At 45.2% G+C, this 16,810-nt stretch overlaps 1 protein-coding gene across 1 annotated transcript in view; it reads right to left on the bottom strand.

The window, feature by feature from the left end:
- LOC123345053 (zinc finger protein 883-like) overlaps positions 1 to 16,810 on the bottom strand; it is a 902,586-nt gene that overhangs the window by 324,100 nt on the left and 561,676 nt on the right. The window lies entirely within an intron of this gene.

Below are 16,810 nucleotides of genomic sequence, written 5' to 3' on the forward strand. Positions count from 1 at the left end.
GGTTTAGCTACAGGGTAAAGAGCAATTTCAGTGTGCCCCAGTTGAGGTGTCTTAAAGGGGCTTCATTTTTCAGAAAAGCCTGGACTCCTGCTATCTGAAAACCAGCCCTCTTTCAAGTGTCCCAAGCTGGTCACACAACATCACTTCTGCAACTCTTGCCCATTATGCTCATTACATTGCAGCTCCTCTCCTCAGGTTGCTACCCTGTCCCTAGGACTCGGGTATGGCGCATCACGGGTGGGACTGACACACACACTCTACCAGAGATTAATTATATATTTGAACTCCTCTACCTAGGCTGTCGACAACTCCTTGTGTGGTGGATCCAAGAGGTCTCACCCAGGCTTCTCACCTTCATTGTGCTAGCCACAGTGCAAAGATGTTTTAAATGACAGCCCATTCCCCATGGATCTTATAATGTGGGGGTAACCATGGTGGTGTAAGCAGCAGGAAGGGGTACCTGTCCCAACATGATTCTGTCCAAGATCCTAGGAATATCCTCCTCCCCACCCCATGCTTCCACTGCTGTGGATACCATTCTATTTTTAGCATGCTAGCTCAGTAAGAGGAGCACAGGTCTGTCAACTCAAGCTGGAAATGACGCACCCAGCTCCAGTGTAGATATACCTTAAAATGATCGTCATTGTATACTGGTAATGTTAGGGGCTGGTTTGCTCTTATGCATCATCTGGCAATACTAAAGGCTGGTTTGCTGCACACCCTTGTATGGATTTTAGCTCTGCCGTGGCTGATTGGTGTCATTTCAGGGATGCCACCTGCCATCTGGGTTTCAGAGAATGAGTTTGCTTCCCTGACTGCATCATTCACTAACTACACCTCACTTCTCTTTGTCCATATGTCTCCAGCGCTTTCCAGGCTGTTTCTCCTTGTGGCTGTACTATGGTCTGAGAGTTTTTCTAGATTTTCTGAACCTTGCCTTGATGATCCCGACTACGATGAGCTGGTGAAGATTGCAGAAAATGGGCTTGGAAAGGCAGCTCATCCAGCGAAGGTGGTCATTGTAGGGGCAGGCATAAGTGGACTCACTGCTGCCAAACTACTCAGAGATGCTGGTCACATGGTAATTCTATGCACAGAGAGATGTCAGAGCAAGGCAGGGAGTCAGTGCTGGCTTGAGTATTTTTCATTATTTCTTTTCTGAGGAATAAAGGTTATTAGGCTAAAGAATGGTTAAAAATGAAACAAGGGGAATTCACACAAAAGAAAGAAAGAAAGAAAGAGAAAGAAAGAAAGAAAGGGCTCAATGACAAAGGAAGAGATTTTTCAAAGGCAATAATGGGACTTTAGGTGCCGAACTCCCATTGTATTTCAATAGGATTTAGGCTCCCTCTTCCCATTTCTGTCTTGGAACATTTCCCTGAACCTTCGTTAATTTAAAGCTGGAGGAGTTACAGTAACTATCATAAGAAATAGAAAGGGGAACAAATACCCCAAAAGCTACATTTTCAAAATAACCCTATCCATTAGAAAGTGGCAAGTTACAGGAATATACTTTCAAATTTCAATAACCGTGCAGGGCATACATTCTCTCACAGAAATCTAAGCATGTGAAAATTAAAATGCTATTGGTAGCCTTCAGTCTGCCTTCTTTTTATGTTCTTTTCATGCCAGAAATAACAGAGGTGAATTTCAGCCCAGTGGAGACATACCTTTAAATGATCTTCATCCCTGTTTACAGAGGAGTCAGTGTAAGGCTTATGAATTATGTAACTCCCACATAAATCCATTAGGCTTTAAGGCTGGGATGAGTGTAGAAGCAAAGGGAGTTGAAAATCCCAGTCTAAGTTATTTGTGAATTCTGAGGACCCTGATGCTTTGGAAAATGTACAGTCAACATGTACAAACTTGGGTGCTTAAAGTTAAGCACCTACAGGAAGGTTTTCAAAAGCACAATGATAGTTACATGCAGCTTGAGAAAATCTTCCCTCAAAATCCTTATGCCAACATGTAAGGCTCAGACCTTGCCTACACTACAAATTCTTTGCCAGGATAGCTATTCCAGCAGAGCTGCCTAGGTTAGATGCAGCTTATCCTGACAGAAGGAGTTTTTTCTGTCAGTATGGTAACACCATCTTCCCAAATGACATTAGTTGTGCCAACAGAAGCACTCTTGTGTTGTCCTAGCTATGTTTACGCTGGGGTTTTGCCAGCATACTTATGTTGCCTGGGGTGTGTAGTTTTTCATACCCCGGACCAACACAGCTACGCCGACAAACCCTGGTAATGTAGACCTGGCTCTCAGATGCACTCAGAGTTGACATCATTCTCCTCCCATTGACTGCAGTGTGTCCAGTTCAACCAACACAGAGCGCTTTTGAAAATCCCACCTTAAATGAGTGCAATTTTCAGACATGCAATGTACATAATGTTAGGAACTGGTGGGTGAAAAGCCATCAGGACACTTATTTAGGTGCCTGAATGTAGATTCAGTTACCTAATTTTAGTCACCAAGGTTTGAAAGTTTTGTCCTTTGTGCCTAAAATTGTGCAGGTGCCACATAAGTGAGTGGAAATGCTATTCCATGCTTGTTCCTAGGTTACAGTTCTGGAAGCCAGTGATCGTGTGGGAGGACGAATCAAGACCTATCGAGATGATACACACGATTGGTACGTGGAGTTGGGAGCCATGCGTTTGCCAAGCACCCACAGGTAATACAGTTTCCATTCCTCAGCCATGTAAATTGTTTGGTAAAGGAACAACCCAGTTTTGCAGAATTCTGCTATGGTTAAGGATAAGATCAAACATCCTAAAAGAACTTGCTGCTAGATGTAATATTTCCTGCCGTAACTAGTCTCAATGACCTGGGTAGGATTATGGCCAATAGTAAACAATGAACTGAGCAATAAGTGTTCTCAGGATCAGGGCCTTGTTATGGAACTGGCTGCTTGTGAGTGCATGGTCGAATTTCCATGAAACCAATAGAAACATTCCAATTTATGTTAATGGCAGTTGTATCAGGCCCTGAGTCAAAAGAAAGCCAGACAATAGATATGAGCTCTTCATTAGTCAAAGTGATTTGAAATAAGTTGCATTGTTTCATAAAACACTGCACCTAGTTGTTTTGTGAAGAAGTATAAGAACAAGAATAGAATAGAATAGCATAAAATAGAATCTTTTTCAGCACAATTATAGGGAACAAAAGCTTATTAAAACACAAAAATACAAGCACAAACAACCAAAAACAAACAAACACAAAAAGCTGTATCATAAATATACCCTAACTACAAAGGAAACTACCATAAACTGAGACTACAATTTAGAAGCAGAACAATCAGATGAGGTTATTATACACAATATCTGTGGTTACCGGTCAATATGCCAAGCCCTCAGCTACTACATAGCTGGTAGCCCCCTTTTCGTCAATGGAACTACATCAGTTTACATCAGGATCAGGATCTAGATCTATCATATTCCTACAGCATTAATAACATTAGTTGGAATCAGGAAAGTTCAATAAGGGAATGATGTAAATAACATACTTACAACTGTATTATTTGTATAGCCAGTAGAGCATATAATTTATTTTCTTATTTTTGACTCTCTCTTTTCCCCTTTCTCTCCCCTTTCTTTCTTTTGCAGAATTGTTCGTGAATTTATTAGGCAATTTGACCTTAAGCTAAATAAGTTCTCTGAGACGGATGACAACGCCTGGTATTTGGTTAATGGTGTCAGGACAACAGCTGGGAATGTCAAAAAGAACCCTGATATCTTGAATTATACTCTGGCTCCCTCAGAGAAAGGCAAATCTGCTAAAGAACTTTATGAAGGAATTCTGCAGAAGGTTTGTTTATTGGTCGATTGTATAAAGGAAAATAAATTACCAGGCCTGATTCTGAAAAATGACCCTAACTTCTACTGCAGCACAGGAGGTCTCTTCTTCTGTAGTATGTGCTGGTCTCCCCCTCTCTTTTCCCAACACATCCCTTCTCAACACCATTCCAATCCACAATACATCCTGTGTCAGGGGAATCTGAGCTATAATTCCCCTTGTTGTGGTATGAAGAGGATTTACCAGGGCAGATTATCTGGCCCTGGTTCTCCATTCACTTTCACCCACGTGAATCAGGAGTAACGACATGTGATTTACCACCCCGCATCCCCGAAGCTGTGGGTGCTCGGCACTTCTGAAAGGAAATGCCTGTTTTTGTTTGCTACACAGTGAACTCGGGATCAGATCCTGCCGTTTAACTACAGCAGAGCTGGAGACTATGCCATGCAACTCAGTTCCATTCAGTGGGGTCTCATGGATACACACAGGAATTAGGATCTAGTAGATAGGGCACTGCACTAGGACTCAAGTGATGTGGGTTCAGTTGCTGCCATAGCTATGTGCTCTGTAAAATGGAGCTGATTCTACCCTACCTCAAAGGAGTATTTTGGGAATAAAATCCATCGGTGATTATGAAGCCTGCAGATATCATGCAAGTACCTAGGTAGTTTAGATAGGAGAACAGAATTTGGTCCAGTGCTTTTGTGAACATATTTCTCTTTCTGTCTATGAATGTTTCCATGCATGGTTCCAACACAGGCCATAGAGAAGTTCCGGAGCAGAAACTGTGAAAAGTTGCTGGATTGGTATGATTGCTTTTCCACCAAGGTAATGGATATGGGCCTTCAAGTACCTTTAAATCCAAATGTTTATGGAAAATCTGAAATTATTGCTCTGAGAGAGGCATAAAATGCACCTGTTTATCCTGATGAAACCTAATGATGCCAGTTTTCATGTCGAGGTTGTCCTTTATTCAAAGCACCAATAAAGGAATGAGGGAAAACAGCATATTATGAAGCTCTGCACAGTCTATCGGGATTGGCTTCTCCTTTTGGCAGCCTCAGTGGACAGGGTTTTGTTTGTGACCAAGATTATGGAAAATAAAGGACTGAGTGCCAGAAATTTCATATTTCCTTCAATTATTATTTTAATATTGTTATGCTGGAAGGTGTTAATGGTGGCAATCAAACATATCTTTAGTCTATAGTTAGCCACAGACCTAGTTAAAGTAAATGGGCATGCTAAAGACATTTCATTCAGGTTAAATGGAAGAAGCAATTAAGCTCCTTTCTGGAGTTAGAGGGTGGGAGGCATTGGAAGCCACTGCCCAAGGCACTATCAGGATGCATGGGTAGGCCAATCATAAGCTAATCTGTGGGGGTTGACAGTTTTCCTAGGATTGATTGCAGAGGTTAGGCGGTTGATTGTTTGCAGCTGTGTCTGTCTGTGAGAAGGGGAGAAATCCAGGAGAAAAAGAGCATAGCAGTGGTTAACATGGCCCTTTGAGGAAAACAAAGGATAGAGCTTCTTTTGGTCACACTATTTGCTGGAAAGGTAGACTTGGATTGCTGAGCAGGGACATTCCCCGAACACAGTAGAAACAATCATCAGGAGGCAAAAAGTATGTTGTATCCATTCTTTTTAAATGGACAGGATTGCACCAAAAAAAGACCTGACTCACATCCTCAATCTCTCCTTCAAAGAGGAAGAACCAGGCAAGGCCTTGGATATTGGCAATGGCTCAGGCCAAAAAGGGGCAACAATATCATCACCATATAAAACTTGAAAATAACCATTTATCTTCTCCTTCCTCATGGAAGTCAAATCATTCCCCAAGGATATCTCCATGTGCTTCTTGTGTCTAAAGGAGAACAAACTTTCCTCCCTTTCCTCCCCTCCCAGGAGTACTTGATTAAGGAAGGGAAATTAAGCCATGGGGCTGTACAGATGATCGGAGACTTGATGAATGAGGATGCTGGATTCCACATGTCATTTCTTAACTCTGTCATGGAGTTTAATATCTTCTTTCATGAAGATGGGTGAGAAACGAATGTACTTAAATTGCATGGTCTTTGGGGCATGGCTACATCTTTTCTTTCTACATGTGTGTACTTTACCTAGAGTGACCAGATAGCAAGTGTAAAAAATCAGGACACTTTTTTTGGGTGGCCAGGGATGGGGGAGGGGAATAATTGCCTATATAAGACAAAGCCTCTAATATTGGGATCTTTGGTCACCTAAGCCCAGGGCTCCCTAACACAGCTCAGCTGACTCAAGTCCCACTAACCCTGCACTTAAACTGTGGGGCAGGCTCAGGAGCAGCGCCAGGGTTTTTGGCACCCTAGCCGGGGGTCCTTCCGCACTCCCGGTCGTTGGCGGCAATTCTGCGGCAGGGGGGTCCTTCTGCACTCCCAGTCTTCGGGGCACTTCGGCGGCAGGTCCCGGAACGAGTGAAGGACCCGCCGCAGAATCGCCGCTGAAGACCTGGAGCACAGAAGAACCCCCCCGCCACCGAATTGCCGCCGTGAGCGGCAAAATGCCGCCCCCCCCAAATCCTGGCGTCCTAGGTGACCGCCTAGGTTGCCTAAATGGAAGCACCGGCCCTGGGCAGGCTCACCCAAAGTGGCCAGTGACTCTCCCACCTGGCTTTATAACCACCCCCACCCCTGCTGCGGGAGATAGTTGGGGGGCACATGGGAAACTGCCCCAGATCGAGGCACCACACGCCCCTGCTCTCTGCCACGGACCCCTTGGTGCCCTTCCCACCTCCGGCCACTGCAGGCTGCAATCCCCAGCCAAACACCCTCATTGGGTCACGGCTGCTGGCCATGTGGGGGCAGCGTGGTGAGGGCCAGGTTGCTATTTACCCCGCTGACGTGCACAGCGCCCAGCACTGAATGGAGCCCGCGCACCGCATGGAGCTGTCTGTATGGTGAGTGGGAGCGGAGCTATGCAGTCTACGGAGCAGGGCAGTGCTGGGGCGCCCTCCAGCTGCCTGGAGCGAGGCGGTGGCGACTCCACCAGTGGCGCTGCACCACTGCTTCAGGGCAGGCTTCTCCCCCAGCTCGCAGCCGCGCTGGCTCACTGCACTTCCCGGTATGGCGGGAGCCCGGGGCAGTGCTCTCCAGCTTTTTGCACTGTGCATAGGGCTCTGACCCTAAGAGCCACAGGGACCTGGCAGGGGGGCGAGGTGAGGAGTCCCCAGTGGTGCTTACCTGGGGAAGCTCCTGGGAAGCATCCGGCTGGTCCCTCTGGCTCCTAGGGTCAGGTCAGGTCGGGTCAGGTTGGGTGGATGGGGTGGGGGGGGCGCAGAGGGCTCTCTGCCTGCTGCCGGCACTTGCAAGCCCCACCCCCGCAGCTCTGATTGGGCAGGAGGGAACCAGTGCAGCATTTAGAGACCCCCTCCGCCTCTGTGCCTAGGGGCTGCCAGCACTGTAGGCTCCTGCCGGCAGGCGGGTGCTCCGCCGGGAGCTGCCCCAGGAAGCACCACCATGCCAGCCCAGGGACTTTGGCGGTGACTCATGGTGAGCGGTCCCCGATATAGGGACAAAGGGCATCCCAACCAATGTGCGGTTGGGAATGCCGGACAAATGTGTTAAAATCGGGTCTGTCCCAATAATATTGGGGCGTCTGGTCACCCTAACTTTACCTAGGATAATGGAGCCCTTCATTGTTGGTCTCTGGGGGTACATCTACATTGCCACTAGGTTGCCCATGGCAATGAGTCTCCTAGATCAGGCTGAGAGACTTAGGCTAGTGGGGATTTTACTAGGACTATACAAATAGCTGTGTAGACAGCGCTCTGAAGTTGTGGCTTGGGCTGAAGCTCTTGCTCTGTAGTGTAGGGATACGGGTGGGCTTGAGAATCTGAGTTCCAGCCCCAGCTGCAACCTCAAAGAACTGTCTACACAGCTATTTCTACAGCACTACTGCGAACCCCGCTAACCCAAGTTTCTCAACCCGGGTTAGAATGTGCAGAGAGACGCAATCTCTGTCATCGAATGGGTCATACTGTCAGCAATATACTCCTTGATTATTTAATCTGGGCCATAATTTTGACTCACCCTGTACAGCGCAATCTGAATTCCTTGGTATTGGCTGAAATTCACCTCTGGGCCCCAAGTCTGTGTGTCACTTAAGCCCCCGTTTCCTCTAAAATGACAATAAGCCTCTAAAATGACAATAATAAACTTTTTTTGACCTATCTTGTCTAGCTGGAGTGTAAACTCTTTGAGGCAGGATCTGAATCAGACACAGACCTTACCTCAGGAGGCCCTACTTTATTGTCCTTAAAAGCAATTGTAATACTGCTACTAATGTAAATCTTTCACACGTCATGTCTTATTTCTTTCAGTTTTGATGAGATCACAGGGGGATTCGACCAATTGCCCCAGGCCTTCTACCAGTCTATGCCTGGAGTTGTCCAGCTGAACTGCACAGTAGAGAAGATAATATCCAAGGGTAACAAAGTCCAAGTATTATACTGTGGTGCACATGACACATGTAGCCCCTCCTCAGTGATGGCTGACTATGTCCTTGTCACAGCCACAGCAAAAGCCACAAGACTTATCAAATTTATGCCACCGCTTTCCTCCAGTAAGACCCATGCCCTGCGCTCCATTCACTATGCCACTGCTACCAAGGTTGCCTTGGCCTGCACTGAAAAGTTCTGGGAGAAGGACGGGATTCGAGGTGGGCCATCAGTCACAGATCGCCCTTCCAGATTCATCTACTATCCCAACCACAACTTCCCTAGTGGGGTGGGGGTGATTGTGGCTTCCTACACATGGAACGACGACGCTGAATTCTTTCTTTCCATGAGTGACGAGAAGTGCATTGATGTGGTGCTGGAGGACCTGGCAGAAATCCACAACATATCTAAGGAGGATCTCCAGTTCATCTGTAATAAACACGTGATACAGAGATGGAACCTGGACAAACATTCCATGGGAGCATTTGCCTCAATCACCCCCTACCAGTTTGTTGACTATTCTGGGCCTTTGTTTCAGAATGAAGGGAGGGTCCACTTTGCAGGAGAACACACAGCTCAGCCTCACGCCTGGATCGACACCGCTATGAAATCTGCTGTGAGAGCAGCAAGTAACATCCACGGGGATAGCTATCAGTCCCGGGGGAAAGATCAGCAAGAACAACAAGAGCAGGAGCAGGAAAGGGTTGACTGGGTTCAAAAAATTGAACTTTAATTGCTTTGTGGGTGTTTAAGGAAGGCACAACTGAGGAGGGAATTAGAAACTGCACTGCTAATCTCCTTCACGCGGACAGATCCTCAACTGGTTTAAATGGTGTATTTCCATTGAAGTCAATAGAGCTAAACCACTCAATGTCATCATAGAATCATAGAATCATAGAACTTAAGATCAGAAGGGACCATTATGATCATCTAGTCTGACCTCCCGCAAAATGCAGGCCACAAAAGCTGACCCACCCACTTCTGAAATAATTCTCTCCCCTGACTCAGCTGTTGAAGTCCCCAAATCCTGATTTAAAGACTTCAAGTAGCAGATAATCCTCCAGCAAGTGACCCCTGCCCCATGCTGCGGAGGAAGGCGAAAAACCTCCAGGGCCACTGCCAATCTACCCTGGAGGAAAATTCCTTCCTGACCCCAAATATGGCGATCAGCTGAACCCCGAGCATGCGGGCAAGACTCTCCAGCCAGACACTCAGGAAAAAGACTTTCAATATCCCAACATTGACCCTCGGTACTAATTACCAGTGGTCGCACGTTATTGACCTATTGACTAAATCACGTTCTCCTATCAAACCATTCCCTCCATAAACTTATCAAGCTTAATCTTAAAGCCAGAGAGGTCCTTCGCCCCCACTATTTCCCTCGGTAGGCTGTTCCAGAATTTCACTCCCCTGATGGTTAGAAACCTTTGTCTAATTTCAAGCCTAAACTTCCCGACTGCCAATTTATATCCATTTGTTCTCGTGTCCACATTAGTACTGAGCTGAAATAATTCCTCTCCCTCCCTGGTATTTATCCCTCTGATATATTTAAAGAGAGCAATCATATCTCCTCTCAACCTTCTTTTGGTTAAGGAAAACAAACCGAGCTCCTCAAGTCTCCTTTCATACGACAGGCTTTCCATTCCTCGGATCATTCTAGTGGCCCTTCTTTGTACCCGTTCCAGTTTGAATTCATCCTTCTTAAACATGGGAGACCAAAACTGCACACAGTACTCCAAATGAGGTCTCACCAACGCCTTGTATAACGGGACTAGCACCTCCTTATCTCTACTAGAAATACCTCGCCTAATGCATCCCAAGACCGCATTAGCTTTTTTAACGGCCACATCACATTGCCGACTCATAGTCATCCTGCGATCAACCAGGACTCCGAGGTCCTTCTCCTTTTCCGTTACTTTCAACTGGTGCGTCCCCAGCTTATAACTAAAATTCCTGTTAGTCATCCCTAAATGCATAACCTTACACTTCTCACTATTGAATTTCATCCTATTACTAATACTCCAGTTTACGAGGTCATCCAAATCTCCCTGGAGGATATCCCGGGATGTCAGTAGAGGATCTGGCCCCAAATCCGGTGTATGTAAATTGAGAGTGTTCTGTCTCCTTTGAAATATTAAATAGAACTACTACAGTGTAGGAGTCTCCATAGAAATCACTGGTTTCATTAATCAAAATCATTACTGATCAAATACAAAGCACTAACCTGTTCTTTATAAATAGAAAAAAAATAATTGTTCTGTAGCATCCTATCAATAAAGGAATAGATGGAAATAATCTGATACTGCTTTTTTGTTCATTAGTTGAAAACTATGACATTTTGCAGTAGTGATGCTATGAAATATGTAAGGCAGAGAGAACAGCTTATTCCTAAACCAATTCTAGTCAGTTGCACTTTTCAAAACATGTTTCTAACAGTGCAGATAAACAAAACCAGGCATGCACTGATGGCGTTAAATCCTAGGCCCTGACTAGACTAGAATTGTTGGTCATGTCATCACTCAGGTTGATTGACATGTGAGGTGAACTCCCATGATGCTGAATGCAAATATAGATACTCCCCAGATGTATGTATATTGGTCCTGGTTGAATTTAGGGCTCAGGAACCAGATCAGGAAACAACATTTGTGTCACTGAACAAACAAGGACACAAATTTTAGTCTAGACAGGACCCTCTGGGTGATTTCTTTTTAAAGAAAATGTGAATTAAACATTTTCAGATGTTGATGAAGTACATGAGTGTGAAATAAGCCATTTCTCTGCCACTGCAGGATTTGTTTTGAGAATGGGTTCATCCTGAAACTGGGCATGTAATTCAGTTACTAATCCTCTCTTGGAATAGTATTTCACTCCGGGCCTGATTCTACCACACTTCCTTGTCTTATGTAATATCTAAGCCTTGGTCTGCTCTAGAAAATTAGGTCATCATTACTAAGTTACGCAGGCATGTGAAAATCCACACTCCTGATTGGCTTAGTTAAGCCGACACAAGTCCCCGAGTAGGCAGCACTAGGGTGACTGAGGAACCTCTCAGGGAGGGGGTTTATCTACACCAATGGGGGAATCCTTCTATTTGGCATAAATTTTGTCTACAGAGAAGAGCTACAGAGATGACACTGTAGCATTTCAAGGGCAGACAAGACATTTTCTTTTTCACCCCATGGGGTCTTCGTATGATCAGTTACTCACATAGAACATAAGAATGGCCATACTGGGTCAGACCAAAGGTCCAGCTAGCCCAGGATCCTGCCTTCCAACAGTGGCCAATGCCAGGTGCCCCAGAGGGAATGAATAGAACAGGTGATCATCAAGTGATCCATCCCCTGTCGCCCATTCCCAGCTTCTGGCAAACAGAGGCTAGGGACACCATCCCTGCCCATCCTGACTAATAGCCACTAACGGGACCTATCCTCCATTCACTTATCTAGTTCTTTTCTGAACCCTGTTATAATCTTGGCCTTCAGAAAATATATGGGACAATGGGATGTTCTGATAACAGGCTTTCTTAAAAATTGTTCTAAAAAATCTCAGATTGTTAAAGAATTTAGAACAATCAGGAGATAATACAGCAAGATATTCCCAATCCCAATCCTTGGGGGATCAGTTCTGGAGCTTTAACACAGATATCAGAAACACACGTTTGATACTTTGTACACCATCTTTAAGAGAGATAAATAAAACCTCCTTCCTTTCTCTGACACACTCTGTGTTACTGCCATTGTCTGCTCTAGTTTAGTGAATTGTTTTTCACTCCACTAAAAACGTATTTATGTAACTTTAACATAAGCAATTAAGGTTTTTTTCTTCTTTTATTAAGAAGGGGGAATTTATTTTTCTAATTATTTTAGCATTTATGTTTACTGATCACAATCATGTACGTGACTCACTAACATTTAACTCAATCATTATTATTAGTATCAGACTTGGAACTGCATTTATTTTCATACAAATTTTAAGCTATTTTATAGATAAAACTAAAAGTACCATTTGAAAATAAGTAAGCTTCATCTGCCCAGTGTGTGTTTAACTAATTGTTTTTTAAACTGGCATTGCTAAGGTTTGTATAAGCTAAATTTACATTCTAGAAGGATACTATTAGTTGATCGTACCATTTCAAATAATGAATGACAAAGCACGATATGGTAGTAAAAGTACTAATGAGAATTACTCCAGCCAGGACAGGTTGGGCATTTTAGCACTCACTACTCAAAGAATTAAATTTAAGCATAAGAGAGAAATAAAATGATGAAATGCACAGACCAGTCGAAAAACTAAAATAACAGCACTGTGATCCTCAACGAACTTTGAAAGAATAAAATTACAGAGACTATATGTGCCTTGCAACAGGAAGTGCCAAGAAGTAACAACAAAAATAATAATTTAAGCAGGGCCGGCTCTAACTTTTTGGCTGCCCCAAGCAAACAAAAAGAGCTCTGCGCTGCCCGAAGACCCTGTCCCCCCGAGCGCTGTGCCGCCCAAAGCCCCCCCGAGCGCCACGCTACCCGAAGCCCCCACCCCCCAAACGCCACCCAAAGCCCTGCGGAAGCCCCCGTCCCCCAAGCGCCATGCCGCCGAAGCCCCTCCCAGCGCTGCCCAAACCCCCACCCCTGACCGCTGCATCGCCCGAAGCCCCCGCCCCCCTGAGCGCCACGTCACCCGAAGCCCCTCCCGTCCCGAGTGCCGCGCCGCCCAAACCCCCGCCCCCCCAAGCACCACGCCACCCCCCCGTAGCGCCGTGCCACCGAAACAAAAACAAACAAACAAAAACACCCTCCAGCACTGCGCCACCGAGCCAAAAAAAAAAAACCAAAAACCCCCCGAGTGCCGTCCCGCCCCAAGGTGCCGTGCCAAGCACGTGCTTAGTTGGCTGGTACCTGGAGCCAGCCCTGAATACAAGTGTGTGTGTGAGAGAGATTGTGTGTGTTGGATGGACTGTGTGAAAGAGACTGTGCCTGTGTGTTGGGGGGAGGTCTGGAGGATGGCGTGGACTGCACTATCAGCAAGTTTGCAGATGACACTAAACTTGGAGGAGTGGTACATACGATGGAGGGTAGGGATAGGATACAGAGGGACCTAGATAAATTAGAGGATTGGGCCAAAAGAAATATGATGAGGTTCAACAAGGACAAGTGCAGAGTCCTGCACTTAGGACGGAAGAATCCCATGCACTGCTACAGACTAGGGACCGAATGGCTGGGCAGCAGTTCTGCAGAAAAGGACCTAGGGGTTACGGTGGACGAAAAGCTGAATATGAGTCAACAGTGTGCCCTTGTTGCCAAGAAGGCTAATGGCATTTTGGGTTGTATAAGTAGGGGCATTTCCAGCAGATCGAGGGATGTGATCATTCCCCTCTATTCAGCACAGGTGAGGCCTCATTTGGAGTACTGTGTCCAGTTTTGGGCCCCACACTACAAGAAGGATGTGGATAAATTGGAGAGAGTCCAGCAGAGGGCAACAAAAATGATTAGGGGGCTGGAGCACATGACTTATGAGGAGAGGCTGAGGGAACTGGGATTGTTTAGTCTGCAGAAGAGAAGAATGAGGGGGGATTTGATAGCTGCTTTCAACTACCTGAAAGGGGGTTCCAAAGAGGATGGATCTAGACTGTTCTCAGTGGTAGAAGATGACAGAACAAGGAGTAATAGTCTCAAGTTGCAGAGGGGGAGGTTTAGGTTGGATATTAGGAAAAACTTTTTCACTAGTAGGGTGGTGAAGAACTGGAATGGGTTACCTAGGGAGGTAGTGGAATCTCCTTCCTTAGAGGTTTTTAAGGTCAGGCTTGACAAAGCCCTGGCTGGGATGATTTAGTTGGGTTTGGTCCTGCTTTGAGCAGGGGGTTGGACTAGATGATCTCCTGAGGTCCCTTCCAACCCTGAGATTCTATGATTCTATGATTCTATGCATCTTGCTAGATTAAGTTTAGACTTTTTGAAGCATATTTTGCTTGTAACTCTTTCTAGCTTTATTCCTTATACTTGAACTCACTTAATCCTATGTCTATTTTGTTAATAAATTTGTTTCATTCATGCCATAAACTGACTCATTGCTATGTTTAAAGGCAAGGGTGTATTTATGCCCAGTTAAGTTAATAAGCTGTGTCTTCAAAACAACAAACAAACCTGATCATTTCTCCAAACTATCCAAGAGGGCTGGATATTACGGGGCATACAATTTGGGGGAAATTTGGCACTGGGAGTGTGTGGGGGTCGTCTTGCTGGTTGTAACCAAGGCTGGTGGATGCCAGAGAAGTTAAAATGGTGTGCTGCTAGCAGAGGGCTGGGGTCCATGTGTGTGGGACCAGGGCTGCTGCTATACACAGACACTCTGGGTGTGACCTCATATACACACTCTGTCACACACTCCCTGCAACACACACACACACACACACACACACACACACACATGCTGTCTTGCACATACACACTCTCTCACACGCATGCTTTCTCACACACCCCCAACCCACATGCATTCTCTCGCATACTCCTCCAAGCCCCATCCCACACTCTGTTTCTCACATACACACAATCTCTCACACACTTCCCCAACACACTCTTTCACACATGCACACACACAGTCTATGTCACCCCCCAACAGACACACACTCACACACTCTCTCTCTCTCTCACACACAGTCTCCCTCACAGTCCCCCAAACAGCCACACACTCTCTCTCTCTCTCACACACACACACATATTATTTTTGTTGTTACTTCTTGGTACTTCCTGTCGCAATGCACAGGCACATATATTCTCTGTAATTTTATTCTTTCAAAGTTCGCTAAGGATCACAGTGCTGTTGTTTTAGTTTTTTGACTGGTCTGTGCATATCATCATTTTATTCTCTCTTATGCTTACATTTAATTCTTTGAGTAGTGAGTTCTAAAATGCCTAACCTGTCCTGGCTGGAGTAATTATCATTATTACATTTATTATTGCTGATATCTGTGTTAAAACTCCAGAACTGATCCCCCAAGGATTGGGATTGGGAATATTTTGCTGTAGTATCTCCTGATTGTTCTAAATACTTTAACAAGCTGAGATTTTTGAGAACAGCCTGTTATCAGAACATCCCATGGTCCAATACATTTTGTGAAGGTCAAAATGATAACAGGGTTCAAAAAAGAACTAGATAAATGAATGGAGGATAGGTCCCATCAATGGCTATTAGTCAGGATGGGCAGGGATGGTGTCCCTATCCTCTGTTTGCCAGAAGCTGGGAATGGGTGACAGGAGATGGATCACTTGATGTCTAGCTGTTCTGTTCATTCCCTCTGGGACACCTGGCATTGGCCACTGTCAGAAGACAGGATACTGTCCCCCTCAGAAGAGAGGGACCTTTGGTCTGACCCAGTATGGCCATTTTTATGTTCTATGTGAGTAACTGCTCAATCTTGTGCTCCATGGGGCTAATCAGAAAATGTCTTGTCTGCCCTTGAAATGCTACAGTGTCATCTCTGTAGCTCTTCTCTGTAGACATAATTTATACCAAATGGAGGGATTCTCCCACTGGTGTACATAAACCCACTACCTAAGAGGTGGTAGTTAGGTCAACAGAAGAATTCCTCAGTCGCCCTAGTGCTGCCTACTTGGAGACTTGGGTTGCCTTAACTAAGCCAATCAGGCATGTGGATTAGTAATGATGACCTAATTTTATAGAGCAGACCAGGACTTAGATATTACATAAGACAAGGAAGTGTGGTAGTATCAGGCCCGGAGTGAAATACTATTCCATGAGAGGATCAGTAGCCAAATTACATGCTCAGTTTCAGGATGAACCCGTTCTCAAAACAAATCCTGCAGTGGCAGAGAAACGGCTTATTTCACACTCATGTACCTCATCAACATCTGAAAATGTTTAATTCACATTTTCTTTAAAAAGAAATCACCCAGAGGGCCCTGTCTAGACTAAAATTTGTGCCCTTGTTTGTTCAATGACACAAACATTTTTTCCCGATCTGGTTCCTGAACCCTAAATTGAACCAGGACCAACATCCATCCATCTGGGGAGTATCTATATTTGCATTCAGCATCATGGGAGTTCACCCCACATGTCAATCAACCTGAGTGATGACATGATCAACAATTCTAGTCTAGTCAGGGCCTAGGATTTAACGCCATCAGCGCATGCCTGGTTTTGTTTATCTGCACTGTTAGAAACATGTTTTGAAAAGTGCAACTGACTAGAATTGGTTTAGGAATAAGCTGTTCTCTCTGCCTTACCTATTTCATAGCATCACTACTGCAAAATGTCATAGTTTACAACTAAAGAACAAAATAAAGCAATATTGGATTATTTCCATCTATTCCTTTATTGATAGGATGCTTGTAGCAGGGTGGATCCCAGCTCCTGCCCTGAAGGGGTAAAAACAGCCCTGGGAGGGGGCTGTGGCTGGAGAAAGCAGCTTTTAGGCTGGGCTGATTGGGGGAAGTGGCTGCAGCTGGGGCCACATCCCAAACAGACTCAGCTGACCCTATAAAGGCAGAGAAGCCAGGGGCAGACAGAAGACTCTCTCTCTGTTTGTAGAGGAGGAT

This window comes from Mauremys mutica, chromosome 12 (assembly GCF_020497125.1).
Source record: "Mauremys mutica isolate MM-2020 ecotype Southern chromosome 12, ASM2049712v1, whole genome shotgun sequence".
Lineage (NCBI taxonomy): Eukaryota > Metazoa > Chordata > Testudines > Geoemydidae > Mauremys > Mauremys mutica.